The 15,054-nt window shown below is 38.3% G+C and overlaps 1 long non-coding RNA gene across 1 annotated transcript; it reads left to right on the top strand.

Moving 5' to 3' along the window:
• Positions 1-9,251: 9,251 nt before the first annotated feature.
• Positions 9,252-11,325, top strand: LOC131647510 (uncharacterized). Its single transcript, XR_009297847.1, has 3 exons — positions 9,252-9,682; positions 9,773-9,994; positions 10,827-11,325. It is a non-coding gene; the product is annotated as an uncharacterized LOC131647510 (long non-coding RNA).
• Positions 11,326-15,054: the final 3,729 nt, after the last annotated feature.

Genomic DNA, 15,054 nt, shown 5'->3' with positions numbered 1-15,054 from the left:
CATGTAAAAAACAAAGTACTATTGCACTCTCCACAACTGAAGCTGAATATGTGTCAGCAGCTAACTGTTGCTCACAGATCATTTGGATAAAAAATCAATTAGAAGACTACTCTCTAAACTACTCCAAGGTACCAATTTATTGTGATAATACTAGTGCTATAAATTTATCAAAAAATCCTATACAACATTCCAGGTCTAAACACATTGAAATAAAACATCATTTTATCAGAGACCATGTTCAAAAGGAAGAAGTTGAGTTAATCTTTGTACAAACTCAAAATCAACTAGCTGATATATTTACCAAGCCATTAATAGAAGATAGATTCAATTTCTTAAAACAAAAGTTAAAAATTATTGCTTGTCCTATTAAATCCTCAAAATAAAAAGGGATCAAAAATATTATATATTATTTTCTGTTTAGAGCCTCGTTTTCTTTGGGAGGGGGGACGAAAGAAAAGTTTAATTTTGTCTGATTATCAAAGGTGACACATATGCAAAAATATCTCTTTTATTTTATTCCCATATGCATCACATTTATGTCCAATCATTTTTCAAAAAAGAAAGAAAAGGGATATCCTTGCATTTAATGGGTAAAATCTTTTTTCCATTTTTGTACTTCTCCATGTAAGCTACCTCTACCTACTTCACGATCTCCCATCCCTTTTTGCACTGTTTCCAACACTCAAATAGTAACCATGCATCAATACCTGTACCTTTCATCTTCCACCACGCCGACCACTTCCCTTTATCATCCACAAATTTTCATTCATAACTTCATCCTTTTCGTTTTCCAACAACCATCATCTTCAATACTTCTGCGTTTATCAAAAATGTCTTCTTCAAACACAAACCTTAAACCAGACATCAACCCTAAACCACAACCATCCATGTCTTCTTCTGAAATCAACCAAGACACCCTCAACGAAAAACCACTCTCCTTCATCCTTCCTGAAAATACCAAATCGCATGCAAAATCTGCCAAAACTTCTGGAATCCGGAAGTCTTCTCGTCTTCAGAAAACAAAACCCGTGAAATCCACCATTGATATATCCGATGACTCAGATGAAGAAACTTGCCCAGATGATCCTGAACTGGAATCACATAAGGATGTCATCTTCTCCTCCAAACGTGCTCTCGACCTCTTCAACTCAAAATGGAGGAACAAAAGTGTAATCTACGGCAAACCCATGGACTTTGAAAGCTTCGCCGCACGTGGATACAACATTGAAGAACTCGTTCTCGTTCATGGATGGCAAAAGATGTTAACCCTAGAAATTGAAACCTACCCTAAACTAGTTCGTAGTTTATATGCAACAATCCATCCAGACACCAACGATTTGACTCTCAAATCCACAATCAAAGGTATAACCATAACCCTAACTCCGTCTCTTATCTGTCAAATCCTTGACATTTCTGATTCTGGCATCCATCTCTTTTCACAAGAATGGGTTGGTCTGTACGACACCACTATGGAAAGTGTCTATCATGAACTTCTGGTTGATACCACAAAACCCCTAGTGTCTTCTAATTTGACTCCCATCCCTCATATCTTACACAAAATGTCCATCCATAATGTTATCCCTAGAGCAGGAAGCCTAGAAAAACTATCTAAGTATGACATTCTAGTTATCTTCCATCTCCTAAACCGTAAGCCCCTTCACTTAGGATACCTAATCCTAAACTTCATGAAACATACTTGTAGAAAAGGAAGAACTGCTCCGTATGGAAGGTTCTTGTCACTCGTGTTTAAACACTTCCAAGTCCCCTCTAATGATGAGACATCATTCATGAGTACTGGATCAATTCATGGATGTCGCCTCTCAAAGATGAACCTCCCTGTACTTCAAATCCCTGTACTTCAAAAACGGAAATGTTTGGTCAAAACTGCTGATGTTAAGAAAAAGGTTAAAACCTTCACAACAAAAGACCAGGCTGAACCAGAAATTAGTAGTGTCTTGTCCAAACTAACAAAGGCTGAAGCTTCTAAAGCTCCCTCTCCACAAACTGAAAAAACTGAACCCCCCACAAAGGAACCCGTTTCACCCGTCAATCATCCCACTGAACCAAATACCCCACAAGAATTCAACTCACCAATTCCCTCCTTCACAACTCCTCCTGATCAATCTCTACCCTCAGACGACATTGTGTTCAACTCACCTCCAAAAACTGTTGCTGAAGATATCTGTGTCCAAACATCTGACTCTCAAGCCTCACCAATCATCCAAACTCCAGTTTTTGTTGACTCTCCCGTACACTCACCTGGAATAGACCTCAACATTGCCTCCAACATAACTCCTTCTATGGATGAAGATCTTGATGCCTTACTCTTTCAGCATCAAGTTCTCAATCAATCTCACTGCATGACTTTCTCAAGTAGCTTTTATCCAAATGCTGAAACTCTGTACTCCCTGATTCCTCCTATCCCTCAAAGCACATATTCCACCATTCCTACTGTTGTACACAACAATGTTTCTGAATTCACTGAGAATCCATTTGCCCCCGCTTCATCTCCCATACTAAGTATTCCACTCTTAGAGAATACCTTCAATGATTTCCTCAGCCAGGCCCCAATCTATGACTCTTATGACTCTCCACAAGAAACCAACCAAGAAACCTTTGGATCCCTAAATCTGTCGTGGTTTAAAACCACCTCTGCTGATCCTGCTCCAAACTCTTTCAAAGCTTTCAAAGAGGATCACATTACTAACTCAAGCTCATCTCAAGATGACTTGTCTGCTCTTCAACGAGCAGTGGTTAGTCTTGGCAGACAGAATCAAGCTTTCTTTGAATGGCACTCCAAGGTGTTTCTCCCAAAAGTGTTCCCACACATCCCTCCTCCAAACATTCTGGACTTTGAATTCCCATTTCTTCAGGCTCCACCCCACAACTTTGCTGATAAAATATAATTGCTAGATGTTTGTGAAACCCCTTCTTTTTGTGGCTGTCCAAAGGGGGAGTATCTATATTATGTTGTATTTTTTGTCTGTTTATGTTTTCTTTGATTTAAGCTATGCCTTAAACATATCAAACATCTGAAAAAATTAGTAGCAGCATAAGTCTTAGCTTTACTTATTTTGAAGCTGTATGCTTTTGTTTAGATCCACTTATTTTGAAAGTGTATGAATTTGTTTGGATCTCTTCACTGACCTTGTATGATAACATCTTATGAATGATTATGGTAAAATATATGTTTTAAATTGTGCTAGAAAGATTTATGCTATTTTTAGCTAAAGGAGTATCTGTTCTTTTCTGTTTAAAATATTTGCAAAAAATGTGTCACAAATACTCATCTCAACCATACTCCAAAAATAGACAACATATATTCAGGGGGAGCAAAATCTAAAAACATCAGATCCTAAAACAAAATAAGTAAACATGTTCGCAGGGGGAGCTTAAACTAAAACAAAATCTAGAGTAAGTTGGTCATCCTCAAAAAGGGGGAGAATGTTGAAACAATTCTGAGTTTTGAGGATAACATACTATCATCCTAACTCCTCTAACAAGTGTCCTTGCAGGTCCTCATGATGTTAGATACTATATATTTTGTTTTAGCTTTAACATGATCTTATCAATACATTGGCAAAAGCATTCAGTACAAATGACAGCAGATTCCATCATATCAAAATAAACCAACGTACATATATTCAAATGATGATGATCATCTACTCAAAGGACTAGTCTCTGGTCTCCTCAAAGTACACTGCCAGCTAAGACAGATTATTCATCTACTCAAAGGACTAGTCTCTGGTCTCCTCAAAGTACACATCCAGCAAAGAATGATATTTTATTGTCTTGCAAGTACAAACGGCCATATTCTTCTAAAGTTCTATATAACTAGCACCTCTTGTAAAGAACAAAACAACTTTGACATTCAAGCTTAATCTTATTTTAAATCAAAGTCCAAAAGCTTATCATATATACAAGAAGAGAAAAGTAAACTTATCACTACCAAATAGTGAATCATCTTCAAATCATCCATTCAATACTTTTGTATATCCTCAAGAGATACAAAATCTTGGTTGTAACAAGTGTGAAAGAAAGGTCTAAAGTAATACCTTAAGTGTGTGTAAGAGCCTTTTGAGGTTGTGTAAAGTGTAAAATTTTTATCCCTCGTTTAAAGGATAAAAGTGTAAGATATAAGAAAATCTCACTGTGTGTGAGGACTGGACTAACCATTTTGGTGAACCAGTATAAACCTCTGTGTGTTCTTTATTACCAGTCTTTTATTTCTTTACATCAACGTTAACACACTTAAACTAAAATTTTAAGAGGTCGCTATTCAAACCCCCATTTCTAGTGACATTTATTTCCAACAAAATCTTCTATCAAATGAGCCAATTGTTTGATCTACAATATATAAAAAATAGTTATTTCGAAAAGACTCTTCAGCAGACTCAAGATTCAGTTGTGAGTTGAAACGGATTTTCATCATAGTATTGTTTTTACGGGATTTTCATCATAATAATAATTGATTTTATTCTACTCTATATTTTATTTATGGAAAATTACATTCTTTTATTAATTAATTCTAACTCTGTAGTGCCCCTATAATTTTGTTTGGCAGTATTTTTCAAAAATAAAATTCTAGCAAGTATTTTTATATTAGAAAAATTTCTTTTAATATATAAAGGGGTGACAAAAAAATTGGTGCCCCTAAAATTACAGGGCACTGGGCTCCCGCCCCACGAGCTTGTGCTCAGGGCCGCTCCTGGCCTAGGACCTCAAAAAATGGGGGCCTCAATTTTAGATGTTAAAAATTTATAATACCAAAATTTTAAAGTATATCCTTGCTAGCGAAAATTTCAACAAGTCTTTGCTAGTAGTCCAGCGGCTGAGTTTTATCTTTGGAAAATTAGAGTAAGGGGTTCAATTCCTAGAAGCCTCTATATTTTAATTATTATTTTTTGTTTAAAAACACTTCAATCTTTCTTATAAGACAAACTTAGTTAATTATTATCCCTTAGTGCCATTAATTATTATTTTTTAATAAAAACACTACAATTAACATTTATTAAATTTTAATTATAAAATAATCTGTATATAATCAATTAAAATGTATAGAGATTTTAAATTAAATTTTATTTTTGATGATTATTTATTATAACTCTTGTAATTTTATTTTCGATTATTTCAGTGTAAATTTTAGAGACTATTTTTGGAGTAAATAATACTTTATTACCACAAAAAGACAATAGACTGCATGCCGATCAAAAGATCCAGGCTACATATCAAACCAAAAGAAACAAAAACAGCCAAATAGAAAAGTCTTTATTGGATATCAAGTAAATCCATATTAATGTTTCCCCTAAGACTCTCCTTTGCCTTGCAACGCACGATAACCATATGCTGGATTTTGGTGACAAGATCAGCCTGCTGGTAGGAGGTGTTGCTGAAAACACAATCATTTCTCATCTGCCAAACATGATAGACTGTTTCAACTGCCACTATCTTAAGCAAAATATGTTTCCAGCCTTTTTTTACCGTTTCCCTCTCAAGCCAAATCTTCTACATGTCCCACGAACTACAACTTCTATTGTAACTAATCCATTGAAGTATTCTTTGCCATATACTGCGAGTATACCTACAATAAAAAAATAGATGATTTAATGACTTCGTCGTATTACAGAAGCAACAAAGCCCATCAGTTCGAATCCCAATATTTTCAATCCTATCTTTGGTGGGAAGACGACCAAGTAAACTCAACTACAAGGTGAAACAGGCTCGGGGTCCGGCATATCTTTCTCCATTGCACCGGAGTGTTGTTGCCCCTTATATCTTTATACATCCTTGCCGAGCTGAATTTTTGCTTTTGAACACTTTTACTCCAATATTCACTATGCAGGCTAATATTTCTATTCTTCATGATCCCTTTAGTCATCCAAGAACTATTACAATTAGGCTTCCAGTCCATGATGGTTTTACCTTTCAAATAATACTCGTTAATCCATCGAATCCAAAGCTTATTAGCTTTCATATGGATATTCCACAGCATTTTCAGAACTGTTGCTTTATTCCAATCCACCAAATACTCGAAGTTAAGACCTCCAGCATTCTTGAGCAAGCAAGTATTCACCCAAGAAACAAGTGCTTTTTTACCAGTGGCTTTACCCGACCAGAGAAAGTTTCTGCAAATGGCAGCAACTTGGTGAATCACTTTTTTGGGAAGCGGAAAAACTTGCATCCAGTACGCTGTGACTGTTATGAGCACACTCTGCACTAGCTGTTTCCTACCAGCATAGCTAAGTAGCTTAGTGGACCAGTGTTGAATCTTACCCACCATTTTATCAATAAGAGGCTGGCACTAGTTAACTGACAGCTTACGGCTAGACAGAGGAACACCAAGATATTTGAAGGGTATCTGCCCTTCCACAAACCTGGTATCTGCAAGAATATATTGCTGCACCTGCATAGTTGTCCCTCCAAAATAGACCTTGCTCTTGTTGGGATTAGCTTTTAAACTTGTGGCTGCTGAGAAATCTTGGAATATACTCATCATAAGGTGAACAGATTTCTCATCTCCCATGGAGAACAATAATAGATCGTCAGCAAAACACATGTTAGTTATGCAGTGCTGCAAGACATCTATGGAGGTATTCCATTACTAAGACAAAAAGAAGGGGAGAGACTGGGTCGCCTTGTCTCAAACCCCTCTTAGTAGGCAAAACCTTGCTAACCTGACCATTAATTAGGTATTTATATGAAACAGTCCTCACAGTGGTCATAATCCAGTTCACAAACTGAGGGGGTGTCGCACGCTCGCGAAAAATGAACAGAGTCGCCACCAATATATTTATCCCATAAGGGAAAGGAATATCAGAAAACCTAACAAAGGAAGGAACAGGGTCTTGCGACCAGAGAATCAAGGTACGGGAGTCGGTTACGCAAGGGGAAGGTGCTAGCACCCCTCACGCCCATCGTACTCGATGGTATCCACCTATGTTTGTTTCTATCTAAAGGGTGTGTACTATGTCTATGTCTAAATGCGAAATGAATGCAAAATGTAGGGAAAAGAAAGAATTGTACTCGCACGGGCCCTACCCCGCTGCCTACGTATCCTTTTCAGGAATCAGAGTTACCGTAGCTCGGCTAAAGACTTTCTGTTTGTTTTTGTGTTTTTTTAATTGGGCGGAGTCAACGCTCGCGTTCTTGCACAAGGGGACAGCCTAGGATGCAATGGAACGGAGATAACGATGCCCTTAAGAAGAAGAAAGAGATTGGTTTGTGTCTTTTAGAGTAGATGAGTGATGAACAGTACCCAATACCGGGCCACTCACCACTTTCTCTACTTTGCTTTAGTCTGAATCATTGTTAGGTGTTTTATGTGTTTTTGGTTGTGTTTTTTTTTAAGGGAATTTACTTCACGATTCGAATCACATAAAATGTATAATGATCGAGAAGCAGATTAGGGAATGAATCCCACTCACTTCCATCCCATTATGTAATGTTTGAGAAACAGATTAGAGAATGAATCTCACTCATTTCTCTCCCATTAATTAATGTTTGAGAAACAGATTAGGGAATGAATCCCACTCGTTCCTCTCCCATTAAGTAGTGACCGAGAAACGGATTAGGGAATGGATCCCACTCGTTTCTATGCCACTAAGTGATTGAGAAATAGATTAGGGAATGAATCCCACTCATTTCTCTATCACTTGCTTAATGTGATTCGTATCTTCCTTTTATTAATGTTTTAAAGTTGAAAAGAAAAAAGAATGCAAAAGGGAACTAGATCTACCATTCTAATCTATGTTATTCTACTCTACTAGTGGCCCTAAGGTTGAGGATAGCTATCCTATCTCAATTCCCCTTAACAAAGAAGGAAGAGTCTAAGGGAACATGGCCAGCAATAGTAAGGAATAAGCAACATTAAAGCAAGGAATGAGAAGCTAAGCATGGAAATGAGAGAGAAAAGCTCCAAGTCAGTAGCAAAGCATGGGATTGAATGTCCCACATCAAATACAAAAGCATCACGGTACCCTACAAAAACATCCCCAAGAAGTCGTCAAAGCATCGCATGCATCGTTACTTACCAATTAGCGGGCGAACATCAATTAATCAAAACAAAAGCAAGTGAACACAATGAGCTAGGCCTCAAGTCAGTAGCAAACTCAATCATCTAGTTCTAATATCCTATATTAATCTATATTAGTCAATTAGCATGAGGCAATACGAAACTCTAACCAAAACTAGACAACACTAGGTTAATACTAGCTAAACGGTTTCAAATTGTGAATGAAGTTAGAAACATGTAATCAAATGGTACAAGTCAGTAGCAAATAGCCTCTACTAGATGCCTAAACACTCACAAAATCATGCCAAGGAGTTTCACACAAAATTACGGGTCATTTGTACAAGTTACGGTGCAATCGTCAATCAAAAACAAGTTATTTACATGTGAGAAAGAAAAATCAAGTAAAATAAGAAAACATGCATTAAAATCTTGAATTCCAGGTCTTAGGACCTCTAGACATCCCTAATCACATGTACAAAAAGGAACCAACGTTGTTTCATGAATGCATTTTAATTTGAGAGCACAAACGTCACAATTGTCTATTAGAAACGCATGTTAATCGAGTCAAACAACACTAACCAAATACCAATCAAAACAAAGAATTATGAGTTCATTTTTTATACACATCATCGTGGATTAGTCTACAGTAACCACACAAAAATTGGCGATTAAATTCTGATCCTAAGGTGTCAAACGAACTTACTTTGCAAAACATAGCAAAACCGAAAGAAACATGAACATACCAACGTAAATGATTTATTGAAGATGGCAAAACAATTGCAAAAATATACAAAAAACATCACAATTATGTACACACATAAAACTATCTAAAACATATTTTTATTGGTTTTTTATTTCAATTAAAACCGGTTTATGAATCAAAAGTTAGATGTAAAACAAGATTTAAGTAAAAATCTAAATCTGCCTAGCAAAGGGGGTGAGAAAGCAAAAAGAAAATAAACTGGAACTACGTGCCACACGTTTTGGGCCTCAGAATCGGGGGTGTGAAAGGCAACAAATTTGTGTGTATGGCCTAAAGGACTTTTATTGTTCAGAACAGCCAAAAAATGGCGTCATGGGCCAAGGGGAGGTGGATCTAGCAATTTCGTTTAGCCCAAGATTATGGTCCAAGTCCTTTTTCAGAATTTTGTTAATCAATAATTAATTCAGGTTAATTCAATTAGCAGCATCATTATATTCCAATTAACACAAAACTATGTACTAGCCAAATATTTTAATTAATACATTAATTGAAAAAAAATAAAAGGGGATTAGGGTTGTTACTCTGTGACGTTTCAGATTACGTCTTCTTCCTCTCACCGCGAGAACGGCGCCGGAACACTCCCTCACCGATTCTCTCCGATCAAGTCTCTCCTCTCTCCTCTCCGATCAACTCTCCGGCAGCCGTGAATCAATGAAAATAGAACAACCTCATCTCTTCTCTCGTCCTCACTCCCGAGCGACAATGGGCGATATGAGCCTCTCTTCCTCGGCATGAACGGCGATGACGGCGACGGTGGAGTCTCATTCTCCGTTTTGCTCTATATCTCAACCTCTCATCCTTCGTCTCTCCCTCTGCCCCAATCTCTCGTTCGTCTCCAATTCAATCCCTCAATTTCTTGAACGAAATCGAAGCCGTTGGGAAATCCGGAGGAAATCCTCAGAACTCAGGTATGTGCGCTTTCGCTGTTGCTGAAGCTTCGATTATAGGTTGAGTATTGTTGCGTTCAGTTACGGATTATGGTGATGTTGAATGTTCAGGTCAAAGAACGTTGGTTGAAGATAACGCATGGAATTTGAAGCTTATTGATCAATGAAGATGACGATTGATGTTGAATGGTGAACGCTACGATTCGGTTATCGTGAAGATTTTCTGGAATTGCTATGATTATGGAGATGATGATGATGGTGGAGGGTGAAGGTTCAGGGAATTGAAGAGTGTTGAAGAAAGAACTGATGGGTTCTGTTATGGTTCAGTTACAGGTTCGTTATCTCTCTCTCTCTCTCTCAATTTCCTTCTTCTTTTTTGTTGATTCTGTTTCTTTTCTGTTAATGAGTTTGAAGAGTGGTGAAGTGGAGAGAGGTTGAAGAAGGTGTGATGATGAAGTGCTTCTGGTTTTTGTGGTGATTGAAGGTATATTGAAGAGTTCTTGGAGAAGGTTCAAGAGTGTTATAGTTTTTGTGAGATTGAGAGAGAAATCGATGGTGAAGATGAGTGAAGTTGCAAAAAGTGAGAAGATTCGGAGGGTTGATGAAAAATGATGGAGGGAGAAGATTGGAGGTTAGTTAGGTTCTGTTAGGACAGTTAGAGGTTATAGGTAGTTAGAATTTGTGATTTCTGAATTCGGTTAGGAGTTGGAGAAAGTTAGTTATAGGTTGTTACTTTCTGTTATGAAACTGAGGGTTGAGATTCTGTTTGGGCAGTTTGATGTATGAAGGTATATAGAAATTGATTGGTTTTGGGAATGTGTAACTGTTAGGATGATTTTATGCAGGTAGCGATGGCTGCCAGTTCGGGTCAAAATTGTGTCACGGTCTGTGGCTCTTTGCAGCCGAAGCTCATGGTCTTTATGGGACTGCACTGTATGCATTTTCTTCTTTGTGAATTCATGGCTGCTGTGTTGTAGGGATGAATGGAAACATGTACACTGGTTTAAATTGAACTGCATGTTTTGAATTGATAGCATGTGGCATGTGTGATGTACTTGTTTAAATTCTGGTTTCCCCTTGAACTGAGCTTAATTTGTGAGATTCATATAAACCTTCTTTTATGCTTGCTAGATAATGTCATGGCTGAATATTCTTAATCATGTAGATTGGTGCACCATTGAAGTAAGATGGAGAGACGATGACCAACCGTGTTGCTCGATCATGAAGGACCTTTATTGATGTTGAAGATGCAATGCATTGGAGATGAAGGAAGAAGTACGTCTTGGGACAACCGAAGTTAGGTCCATAGTCGGGGTCCTTAGCCGACTATGCAAAAATGTATTTTTTCCTTGTAATACTTTCTTGACTTTATTTTGTAATGGATTCTTGTGGTCATGGTAATGAAATGGTTCTTTAATAGAATTTGGATTTTTGGACATGATTGAAAGTGTAATGTGAAAGAACTTTGTAAAAGGGCATTGAATGGTGTATTCTTTTTTGTATGATTTTTTGTGAATAAGAATTGTTTGAATGGTTCACGGATGCTTATCGAAATAAATTTGTAATAATTTTTGTATGGAGTGTAATGGAAGTGCAATGTAATTGGCTTTGTAATGAAGTTTTCCTCCTTTGTGATGATTCTCTTACAATTTCAAACTTTGAAATTTCTTTTCCTCTTGCTTTTAATTTTGGAATTCTTGAAAGGAGGCCTTGATTGTAGCTTGAAGGACTCTTCTTAACCATGTTCAAATGTTTTTGAATGAATGAATGTGTTTGAATTTCTTTACATTTGAAACATGACTTTCCCTTGTATGCTTCATATTCAAACTCCTAATGCATTAAGCATTCATACCTTTAATCTCAAAAAGCCTCAAGAGTGACTTTGATCAAGAGTCGACATTCTTTGGTTGATTTTGACTGAAAGTCAAAGTTTTGACATAGTTTCCTCCAATCTTGCCACAATTCCCCAATTACACTATATATGTCCAAATTCTTGCATGAACCCCAATGTAAATGACTTGTAGTTCCACCAATGAGCAATATCATTTGAATCACCACGAAAATAGGGAGATAAAACTCTTAATCATCGAATTTGTTGTATGTGGATGAAGAATAACTTTGAAGCTCGATGAAGAGGAAATCCACAATATCCATGAACCGAAACCCTGATTCCGTAATCCAGTGCACACAGAAGAACCAGTTGAAACAAGTTTATTTTAAGTAGAAGCCTCAAACCAATAAAACCCTAATTCACCAGGAGACTTCTGATCCCATGCTTTTATATGTTTTTATTTAATGAATGAATGCAAAGCCGTGCAAATGCCCTAATGGAGGTATACAGATGAAATGGGAAGCTTAAGCCAGATAAAAGTAATGGGTAGGACAAATTTGGGGTATGACAGCTGCCCCTATTTAATCGTCTTAAACTCGAAGGTGAGATTGACGCTAGTCTTTCGAACATTCGAGGTAGAAGAAGATTAAATATCAAAGTAGCAGAAATTTGTCCTAAAGAGAAGATGGTGTAAGTGTTATCCTTATTTTTTTATTTTGTTTTGATATCTGCTGGGGAAAGAGAATTTTGTTTTTCGGGTGGAAGAATTTACAGTGAGTAATGGTTGAATGGTGATAGCTTGTAACATGGTAACGGTGCCAATACAGGTTCTCAATGGAAATGGTTGTGTGGGAAAATGACTGAAAGGAATGGACCTCGTGGCGATCTACGACTCAACATCGAGAAGATCTCGGGGCGATCAACTCGTCAATAGAAGAAAAGGGAATAAGATCTCGTGGCGATCTATGACCCGACATCGAGAAGATCTCGTGGCGATCAACTCGTCAACAGAAGAAAAGGGAATAAGATCTCGTGGCGACCTATGACCCAACATCGAGAAGATCTCGTGGCGATCAACTCGTCAACAGAAGAAAAGGGAATAAGATCTCGTGGCGACCTATGACTCAACATCGAAAGAAGATCTCGTGCGATCTCCCACACTTTAGGAGGAAAAAGATCTCGTGGCGATCTATAACTCAACATCGAAAGAAGATCTCGTGCGATCTTCCACACTTTAGGAGGAATAAGATCTCGTGGCGATCTATGACTCAACATCGAAAGAAGATCTCGTGCGATCTCCCACACTTTAGGAGGAATAAGATCTCGTGGCGATCTATGACTCAACATCGAAAGAAGATCTCGTGCGATCTCCCGCACTTTAGGAGGAATAAGATCTCGTGGCGATCTATGACTCAACATCGAAAGAAGATCTCGTGCGATCTCCCACACTTTAGGAGGAATAAGATCTCGTGGCGATCTATGACTCAACATCGAAAGAAGATCTCGTGCGATCTCCCACACTTTAGGAGGAATAAGATCTCGTGGCGATCTATGACTCAACATCGACCCGACATCAGGGGGCAAAAGAGGAATCGGGTTTGACATGGTTTGCCAGGTTGAAGATTGGTTTCTTAAAAGGGGTTGCCAGGTTAGATTTGGGCTTTGAAAGGGTTTGCCAGGTCGGAAACTGGGCTTAAAATGTTTTCCCATACGGGGGAAGGGACCACGGAGACTAGTGACGACTAGACTCGATCAAAAAGACATAATAACGAAGGTGTTGGTGCTTGCGGAGCATAAGAATTACAATAATCCCTCAGGCCCAAAGGCGGGGTGTAACTCTTCAAGAGTGGCAATCGTTCGAATTGCCACACACCAAGTATGGTTACTCAAACGATTGAAAAATGAGATGGGTTGGATGCCCACCCTCATTCGCACTCTAATATGCGCGTAGCACACGGGAAATAACCACGACAAGACTAGTGACGACTAGACTTGACAAGAAGACGAAGATTTTGATGCTTGCGAAGCATAAGAATTACAATAATCCCTCAGGCCAAAGGCGGGGTGTAACTCCTCAAGAGTGGCAATCGTTCGAATTGCCACACACCAAGTATGGTTACTCAAACGATTGAAAAATGAGATGGGTTGAATGCCCACCCTCATTCGCACTCTAATATGCGCGTAGCACACGGGCAATAACCTTGGAGACAACGATTCTGACGGAGAAAGACACTGTGCCCGATTCACATTGTGGAGAGAATATGAGACTTCTTTTTGGGGGTCGAAGAAATCAAGTATTGGCACCGTGGCTTAAGGAGATTTGAAATGTAGTAGCAGATATCAATGGGAGTTTGTAAGGACAACCTTTTGTGTGGGGATGTATTATTATCTTGACTGGGTGCGGATTTGTATTATCTGGCTTATGCTTTGTTATGCATGTTTGAATTTTTCTATGGCGTAATGATCCGCTTTGATGGATATGCTACGCTTTTGAGGATGCAATGTTATATGCAGTGACCACTATATGCAGGATGCCAAATAAAGGCATTGATGAGGTAAACACCAGGGAGAATCCCCTTAGTGTTAAGGACCATGTGGAGGTGCCAATAGACATTGGACTTTGATTTGAAAGATGTACTTTTCTTTGACTTGAAGAATGATTTCTGACTTCTCACCATGTGCCACTACCTGAAGGATTTTCAGCTCGAGGAGATTCCCTCGATTCACCATGTTGGGAATGAGAAGTCCAGATAAGGAGCCTTGATTAGGGAAGTAGAACAACTCCTAGGAGAAATAAACTCCTATACTTGAGGAATGGAACGAACTCTCGGGAGAAATAAACTCCATGCTTGGGGAGAGACCAAGGCTCCAGGAGAAATAAACTCCTATGGTTGGGGGGACAAGATTTTGCCCCAAGCTTCATGACCCATGGAGGGATTTTCCCTAAAGGATTCTTGGAGAGATTTGTCGAATCTCGACGTAACTGCCCCAGATTGGTTGAAACCAAGAGAGGTTCCTCGACATGATTGCCCCAGATTGATCAAAGCTTGAAGAGATTTATCGACATGATTTCCCCATATATGCTGAATTTGAGAGGTCAAACCTCGACTCAATTGCCCCTGATTAGGTACATATTATCAGAATCCTCAAGCTTTCATTGTTTTGAAGTTAAACAAGCATGGAAACAACTTTACCACACTCAACGGAGTCTTCAAATTCTTTCCCTCAAAGTAATCAAAGAAAGCATTAACTGTGCATGCCCAACGGAGTTTTTAGAGAATCTGCCCATTGATGGTCAACATTTGGAATGATTGGCTTTTACTCCTCGGAGTTCTCAAGTCTTGTTGCGTTGACATGATCAAGTTACTCACTGATTCTCATCATGGTAACTTCCTTGATGTTAAGCACGTATTTTGTATGCAAAAGAATGTTAATTCTAAGAATGATAATTCTAATGCAAAGCCTATGTTAGTCTTGAGGTTGTAAAAACTTTTTGTGAAATGAGGTTGCGACCTCTTGTGACCGAATCACTAGTTGACACAACCTTGATTTTTGCATATGG

This window comes from Vicia villosa, linkage group LG2 (genome assembly GCF_029867415.1).
Source record: "Vicia villosa cultivar HV-30 ecotype Madison, WI linkage group LG2, Vvil1.0, whole genome shotgun sequence".
In the NCBI taxonomy this organism is placed as follows: domain Eukaryota; kingdom Viridiplantae; phylum Streptophyta; class Magnoliopsida; order Fabales; family Fabaceae; genus Vicia; species Vicia villosa.
The sequence above is the reverse complement of the archived record's forward strand: the minus strand, read 5'-3'. Positions and strand labels throughout refer to the sequence as shown.